Genomic DNA, 8215 nt, shown 5'->3' on the forward strand with positions numbered 1-8215 from the left:
ATTATTATGGTTAGTCAGAATCACAGATACATTTTATTTGATATCAAGATTGAATAAGCTTTTTGAAAGTTCTCTGCATGTATCCTCTGAACAAGAATATGATGCCTGCAAAAATAGGCCAGTGAGGAAAGAAAAGGGTTTGTTGAGGCTGTGTTTATTGTTCAATAAATCACAGTCACTATAAGTGACCTGCTGACTTCAAGTTCTTTAGGTCAAGGAACCCTTTGCTATTCTGCAACTTCACCTCTTTGCTGAGCCTCTTAATCAAAAGTGTAAAGCCAGAAAGAACATCAAACAATCAAGAGCTGGATGATTGGATTGGTTATTTTAAATTACTACAGCTACGGTTGTGACAGATTTGGGGATAGATTGCATCGTCTCAGCCTCACTAAGTAGGTTGAATAGGTTGAGTATTTTGTGAAAAACAGCCCCCCTCCCCCCCACCAAAAAAATATTCAATGAAGCCATCATACCAAGGTACTTTGGAAGACAATTAATTTACTTCATATGTAAAAACTGCAGGGGTTAAAAAAAAATTCCAGCATAGTGACACCTCTGCTTTGTCCTAACATAAACAAATGACAATTTTTAATAGCTTTAGTATATTAACATATATTTGTTGTACTATTTTATTAACGCTTTTATCGTAATTTAACCTGGTAATTTTTATTACCTGTGCTGTTAATGACATATTCAAAGGCGAGAGGGATACAAACTAAGTTACGTCACAAAGAAGTGACGATTAACCATATGTAAACAGTTTCCATGATGGTAAATATCACAAGAGAAAGCAAGAATTAGGCAGATAAAACCAAAACCAACATCTGGGTCATTACCATGGGGTGCTTAATTTGTTTTTAGTTAATGGGCCAATAATAGAAAGAAGGCTGTGCTGTCCTTTACAGGGATGGAATCAGATCTGGGAATCTTTATGCCTGAAGGCAATGTAGAAGCGTACTGAAGTTGCCGTGAGTCTGCCGTGGGATTTTGTGGGCAGAGCCCTTGTACTTGGGCTGATGGCAGGGAGTGAGCCAGCAACCATATTCAACACAGGAAAATCCTAAACCAGACAGGTACTGGCAAACCAAAGAGAGGGAAGAGAGAAGCTGCATATAGTTTAAAATTATTCCACAATCTACAGTATGACTTGTTAATACGTATGATAAACTACACAATGCTATACCTTCATTAGAACTTGACTTGGGGTGAATTAAGACCATATGACCATGCCAGACTGAAAGAGATAGATGATCTTTGCTGCCACAGTAAAAGGTAAAACAATAATTTAAAAGTCAACAATGTTACTAAGAAGATTACACAGAAGAACCAACCATTAGACACTATGGAGAGCCATGATTTGTAGTATACAAATGGTCATAATTTTTTGCTTCAGCAATTAGACCTAGACAGTAAGCATCTCTCAAAATACTTTTTGGATGAAAAGCAGCTCTTGAAGAAGAGAAATCATGCACAAAACATTCCATTGTATAGAGACTTTTTAAATTTTTTTTTTCCTAAAATGTATGGAAGAAATTTTTATTCTTTTTTTTCACTTCAAGCAAGCCCTCTACTTTTCTAAAGAGTAAATTCTGGTAGGGAAAAAAAAAATCTGAAAAATCTGTATTGAAAATATGCACTTGGAAGAAGGTCTCTCTCTAGGGGCTCTACTGTTAGCACAGAGCAAAGAAAAACTAGTAAGATGGAAGGCAGACACAATATGCTTCTAAATTTCCTTCAGAGCTTAAGCTTCCCAAACCTGCTTACCTACTGTTAAAGAAGAGTGCAACCTCCTTTCTGTCATTAGCTCATTAAATAAAAACAAGTTAAACAGCCTGATGGTAATGAATCAGATACTGTTTTCAGTTGTATCTGTCTCCCTATTCATGGAACATATATCTTCATCACATAAGCAATTTCAAAAACTGAGATGCGAGTTGCATGGTGTTCTTATCACTGACTGATCAGACACTACTGCAGCATTTCATTGTGCAGTATTACAGCAATATATTATCCCCATTCTTGAAGATCTTATGTGTAAGAAGAAGAAATTGGCTTTTTATGTTTTAAAGAAAAAAAAGAGAAAGTGAAGAAAGACTCAGACAAACACACAGAGATCACAAGTATGGCTCAGTGCGTGCATTTAATTGTGCTCTTTTTTACTCAGTAGAAAGCATTTTCTCTATAAAAATTTTAATTTACTGGCTATCTAATTACCTTTTATGCCATGGGGAAAAAACAGAAAACAATTACCCCAATAAAAGACTAATGAAAAAAAAAAGTTAAATAGCTTCCAGAAGAATATTTGATCATTGGTTGTGTGTGTGCTGTAGGCCAAAATATTCTTGGCTCCCTAAAAAAAAAAATAATTCCAGGTTGAAGGCTCTGCATGACTATTATCGTTTGACTTATTCTATTGAGGCTGAGATTATAGAAAAAAAAAAGTATTTCTGTGACTTTATGTGCCAATATAAATAAATACAAGTTCTTTCCCTAGTCATTTGCAAGCTTATTTGGAGAAACTCTAGAGATGAAGAGAATGATTGAATGCAGTAATGTCAGAGGGGAAGAGAAAAATAAAAGTATAATAGATGGAAATGATGAGAGCCAAGTTGGGAGGGGGTGAAGACTAAAGAATGGAAAAAGTTTAAATCTAATGGGAAATACTAGTAATACTCATCTGCTATGGCTGGTGAAGAAGAAGACATGTGGGAGAAAACTAGAGTGATCCAACTGTGGCTACAAAGGATGGCCTAGGATTCACTAATATGGCTTTCCAAGACTGTGGGTATCCCTCAAGTTATGTTATCTGTAATAAAAATTAAAACTGAAAAAAAGAAAAAGGTTTGTCAATGCAGTCTTCAAAGGAGAGACCTACTGAGTTGAGTGTGAAGATTTTGATCCCTTTTATAATAGACTGTATGTTCCACTTCCCTCCCCATGTCCTTGGACTAATTTTAGTCGTGTTTGGATATCTAGGTCTTAGTTTATTGATCGCCTTACTTATGCGGATGGAAAACCACCCGCGGCTGTGCCCATCTGTGGTCTTCTTAGTCAGCTTTATGCCTATGCGAAAGATTCAGATTTAGAGTGAAGAAGGTGTCGATGGCTATCTATCTCTTGACTAGCTGATCAGGGACCTACCTCAAGATGACCACCAGGAATTACTGAGGAGAAAGTCAAAACCCCCATCCAATGCACTGGCTTGTACAGAACTTATTCTTAGACACCTAATTATTGTTATACATTGGTTGGTGTATATGTCTGTTCCACCAGACAACTGGGTATGTTAAGCACCCTGCATTATCAGTCTAGTCCAAAAGGCTATCAGATTCTCTGCAACTGTAGAAGATGAGATTGACTAAATCTGCTGTCAAAATGTTTTGCTGACTGTCCTTTAGCAAGTAGGAAAAGAAGCGAGTCCACGGCTGGGAGAATGAACATTCAATACATGGAAGTTAGAGTACAGCTCCAACATCTGTATGTCATCAGCTCAAGTATAGCTTGCGTTTGTGATTGTAAGAAGTCTCTGGACTTATTTTAATGGGCAGATGCTCAGTGGTGCCAAGGAAGCTACCTAAGTAGTGTGTGCATTGACTTGGATGCTGCTGATCTCTATACATCTGTTTGGAAGCAAGTGTCCACTTTATCTGGATTAAAAAAACTAACAACTAACAGTAAAATTGATGCTGTCTGGCTCTGCTGGTTTCGTGTGCTTTAATACTGGATTGATTCTTCCCCAGATCTCAGTGAACACATAGAGGAACAAAAGTAAAAAGGCAGCAACCTCCTAACCCTCAGCCCAGTTAAAAATGTTCAGTAAATGAATTAAAAGAAAAGTATTAGCAGACCTGAGCCTCACCCCTTCTAAATCATGCACCCGAAGAGTTGCAAGAAAGTGGACCCCAGGATCCTTTTATATCGTAGATTGGGCCATCAGCCAAAGGACTTCTCCACCCACCATCCCCTTTAGACATTTGTGTCTCATTAGCTCATGACAGATTATGTGGGTTTGGCGATATAATCTCATACAGCGTGACTCAATACAATTTCTTGTTATAAAGAATTTTCCTTGAGTGTATAGAAGCTTGCCTCGAATGATTGACTATCCCTGCTACTTGCAAACCAGCAGGCAGTCTGCTGGCCAATTTACCTGAGTATTTTCTCAAGTACAGTAGTTTTGCACAATTATTCTACCGTGGTGGTTCTGGTGCTTATGTAAAAGGTCATATAACATGAAAAATGACAGAAACTGACATATTTTTCTCATACTCAAGTGGTATTTTTTCAAGTGGAACAAGGGGTGACTTAGTGAACTAATCGCTGCTCTTTGACATACACAATGGCAGTGAAATAATGTTAAAAAAGGCACTGAAGGTCCCTTGCAGTGGAGCATGGTTAGTGCTTTTAGCTTTGGTTTTAGAATGATTTTTTAAAAATGAGCTCAGACATCACATCAACTGGAGTTTTGAAATTCTGTCTTAGTCCACTAGATGGTGATCCTTGTAAATCAGGATTCAGGTAACTAAACCAGACTCAGGCTGTCAAACACAAAAAAAACCCCACCCCCACACTCTAGTATGCAGAACAGAAAAACTTGGTTACAATATGACACGATTTACGCCACAAAAATATACCAACAAATTCCGAAACATGGTTGAGAAACTGCTTGAGCTTATGACTGCACTGTGCTCTCAGCATTACCTCAACCGGAGTATGGAGACCCAGTCACCACGAAAACCCAACTTGATCTCACTCTTCTCACTGCAAATCAGTTTGCAACATCTGAGCTTCAAACCCTGTTTGGAAGCTCATAACGAAAACTACAGCAAGGCACTGGGGTTATTTGAGGCTGCCTTCAATGCATGCATATTTAAGCATGTTTGGTTTCCTGCATAGCATGCACGAAGTTCCATACATAATCTTAACATAAAACAAAGGCTTAGGATACGGTAATAGAAATGTTTTATTAATCAAATATATTTACATTTCTTCGTCTTCTTTTTAAATGTGTGCCTGTTAATTTTCATTTAAACACAATGTAATCCTTACAGTTGATATCACAAGAATACAGCTACATGCATGACTTAATTGGTCCTTTGCAGTAAAAAAGATGCAATTTTTTGAAGTTTAAAAAATGCAAGCAAGCTGTTTACCTTTCTAATTACAGTGTCATTTTTATTACAACAGAGGACCCCTTCAGCGTATTCTACATCTATTTGGTGGATTTATGCACTTTTTCAGATTGGCTTGATGATGTCAAAACTTCCAAAATCTAGACAAAATATTATAAAAAGAAAAAAAAGACTTCATGCAGGCCCAGAATATTTTATTTTATGGAATCTTATCCACAGAAAGGACTTGGATGAAACAGAAGACTGTTCTAATTGTAGTTAAAAAAAAAAAAATAATAGCAATTAATGACTCTCAAAAGCAATGAGGACTTACTTTTGGACTTTCACCTATTTATTCCTCTGAAATCACATCATTTTGTCAGCTATAAGACATCATCACATAACATAATGGCACCATACAAATAATAAATAATAATTAAAAGAAGAGATGATGTTACCAAAAGATAAGATATACACATCATTGCTTGTAAGTTTCTACTATGTAATGTGCTGTAATTATTACATTATTCCCAACTCAGCTTTCTTTCATGGGAAGACAATCAGATTGTAAAGATTGTATTTGGGGTCTATAACTGCAGGTTCATAATGGACCTAATGTCTTTCTGAAAGGAATAACTATATGAATGTATAAAATTTAATTCCACACTGAAAAAAAATCAGAACTAGGCACAAGTTTTAAATATGACTTCCAACGTGCTCAGGGTTGGACAAAAAAATTAAAAAACCAAGCTTGTATTTATTTACCAGACTACAAAACAGAGATGCCAAGTGCTTCAGAAATTCTGAAATGGCAGGCACATAATCACTACATTTAAAGATAATTGTACTACATTTACTGCTTCAGTTTACTGTGTGCAAACACATACTGTATTCATAATAGACCTAAATGTATGGTTGTTCTGTTGACACATGAACAGAAACTCACTCAGCATTCGGGAAGTGCAGACAGGAACTAGAACTAGATTCTGTTTAGTCCAAACCTAGAATCTATTTTAACTTGTCGATGTTAGTTTCACATTTGCTGTATTGTAACAGAATGCCAAATATTGTACTCAAGAAAGACCCACTACGAAATCATGGGTTTTCACTGAATTGCTTTTGTATGCTGCCAAATCTATTGTGAAAGTGCCATGTACAAAATAATACAATGACTGAAATTGTGCTTAGGTGTCTGGCACAACATTGTGATTTACACAAGAAAGAATTATTTGGAAGAAAAAAGTAAGTTCTGCAGAAATCCTACTCTGGTGCATTTTTTTAAAAATCCAGTGAAATCTTGAAATAATTGATCTTTACTTCACACCCATTCAGGAGAATATTTAGACACATCTTTAATTAAAAACATATAAGTAAGCCTATTTATATTCAGCAGGGAACTTGCAATATCTGTAAGCACACACTTAGGTGCTCTTTGCATTATAGGATTCAAACATAAATCCCTTTCTGCAAGAGGCTGAGTGCTCTGCGCTACCACTAACCACATCCCTGAACAGGAGAGCACAGTTAGATAATGCAACAGCAGAAGTCAGTGATCTATCAGATAGCTCACATTTGCTTTTCAGAGAATGGCATATCTCTTTTCCCACTTACTCTATTTATAAATTTCTGCCTTTTTTTTTTTTTTTCTGGTGAGAACATCTGTTTGCTTGCAGAAATGATCTACTGCTGCTGTTCAAATGTTAACTAAAAGCTGGTGCCCCATCCAGATGTTACTTTACATTTAGTCTCTTAAATAAGGGAAGGTGTGAACTACCAGGCTAAGGGTCTGAAATGTTTAGGATCAGATTTCGGGTTTTTTTGTTTCATTAGCCTTGCTGGGAACAAAATAATGTTCAAATAATCACCTTTAAGTTACAATTCTTCCTACCCAGCTTCCCATGCTTCTTTGAACCTAAAAAACAAACAAACAAACAAACACATTTATATAGTAGCTAAAAATACCTCATAATTTGGAGGATAAAATGAGGCAAGTGACGACAGAATTGCTCACTCCCCATATCTCTGCACTGAGAAACAGAGCTGAAAAACTCACAGGGCTGAAGTCCGTTTATGAGATAATCTGGTGCTTGCTAGAACGATTAAAAAATCTTTTTTTTCCAAAATGTTTTACATTTTTAATGGCAACACAGTAACTCCTGAAGTAATTCCCTGCAAAGCTTTGGAAAATTCAGATTCTGCAGTGTAGTTTCTGCGATATAATAAACAACCATCCTGAAGTAAGGATGTCTTAGCTTTTAAATTCCTTTTAAATGTATTTGAATTTTACTGTATGCTCTTTTTCCGCTTGAGCTCTTTGCAGAATTCATAAATGGTCTGAACCTGTTACTAAATTTGTAGCTGATTCTGTCTAGCCCTTTACAGAACTGGATACTTAATTCTCTACATATTTAAAATCATCCCCATAAATGTTTTTAAAATATTTAATATAATCAACTAAGCCCTTATGAGCCACCTAGCACTTCAGTTTTGGTGCAAAACTGAATGAATCTGTTTTGATCCCCATAATCTCCAAAAATTTATTTTGCAGTTTTACCTTATGATATAGCATGACCTCAGAACTGTTTAGGTTTTGCTTCTTGGTGTTATTGGTTTCTTTTCGGGCGGTTTTTTTTGTTGTTGTTGTTTTTGTGTTTTTTTCATTTTTTTGTGTTTTTTTTTTATTTTTTTTTACATTTTTATCAAACTACAGCTCTAGCATTGAGACAATCAATATATAAACAAACACTGCTGGTCTCTAGAAGTGAAAACCATTCTTTGATTAGACAAAATCATGAAATCTGAAACACACCAAGGATAAAAGCTTGAAGAAAGCCAATACAGAAACTGTTAAATTGAATGAATGTCATGATATTTGAGCTTTTTACATTGATGTTGGCAATATTTTGGCTTCCTTTCATTCATGACTGTATCAGGCAAATTTCCATGAAGTGAATATTATGAAGCCTCCAAGTCATTTACAAAATATCTGAGGTAAGATTTAGCATTTGTTTTGAAGCTCAGCCCAAGTATGTTGAAAGTTTCATTTAATACAGGAGCAAGTTGATCCAAACTGAGTGAAAATATCAATGGACTACAGCTTGGAT

General features: G+C 35.9%; 1 protein-coding gene across 1 annotated transcript in view; it reads right to left on the reverse strand.

The window, feature by feature from the left end:
* Positions 1–5066: 5066 nt before the first annotated feature.
* PRDM6 (PR/SET domain 6) overlaps positions 5067–8215 on the reverse strand; it is a 78289-nt gene continuing 75140 nt past the window's right edge. Inside the window, exon 8 of the mRNA XM_074569635.1 lies at positions 5067–8215. This exon is cut by the window's right edge and continues 1034 nt beyond it. The gene's annotated coding sequence lies outside the window, so the exon portion shown is untranslated.

This window comes from Larus michahellis, chromosome Z (assembly GCF_964199755.1).
Source record: "Larus michahellis chromosome Z, bLarMic1.1, whole genome shotgun sequence".
Classification (NCBI taxonomy): domain Eukaryota; kingdom Metazoa; phylum Chordata; class Aves; order Charadriiformes; family Laridae; genus Larus; species Larus michahellis.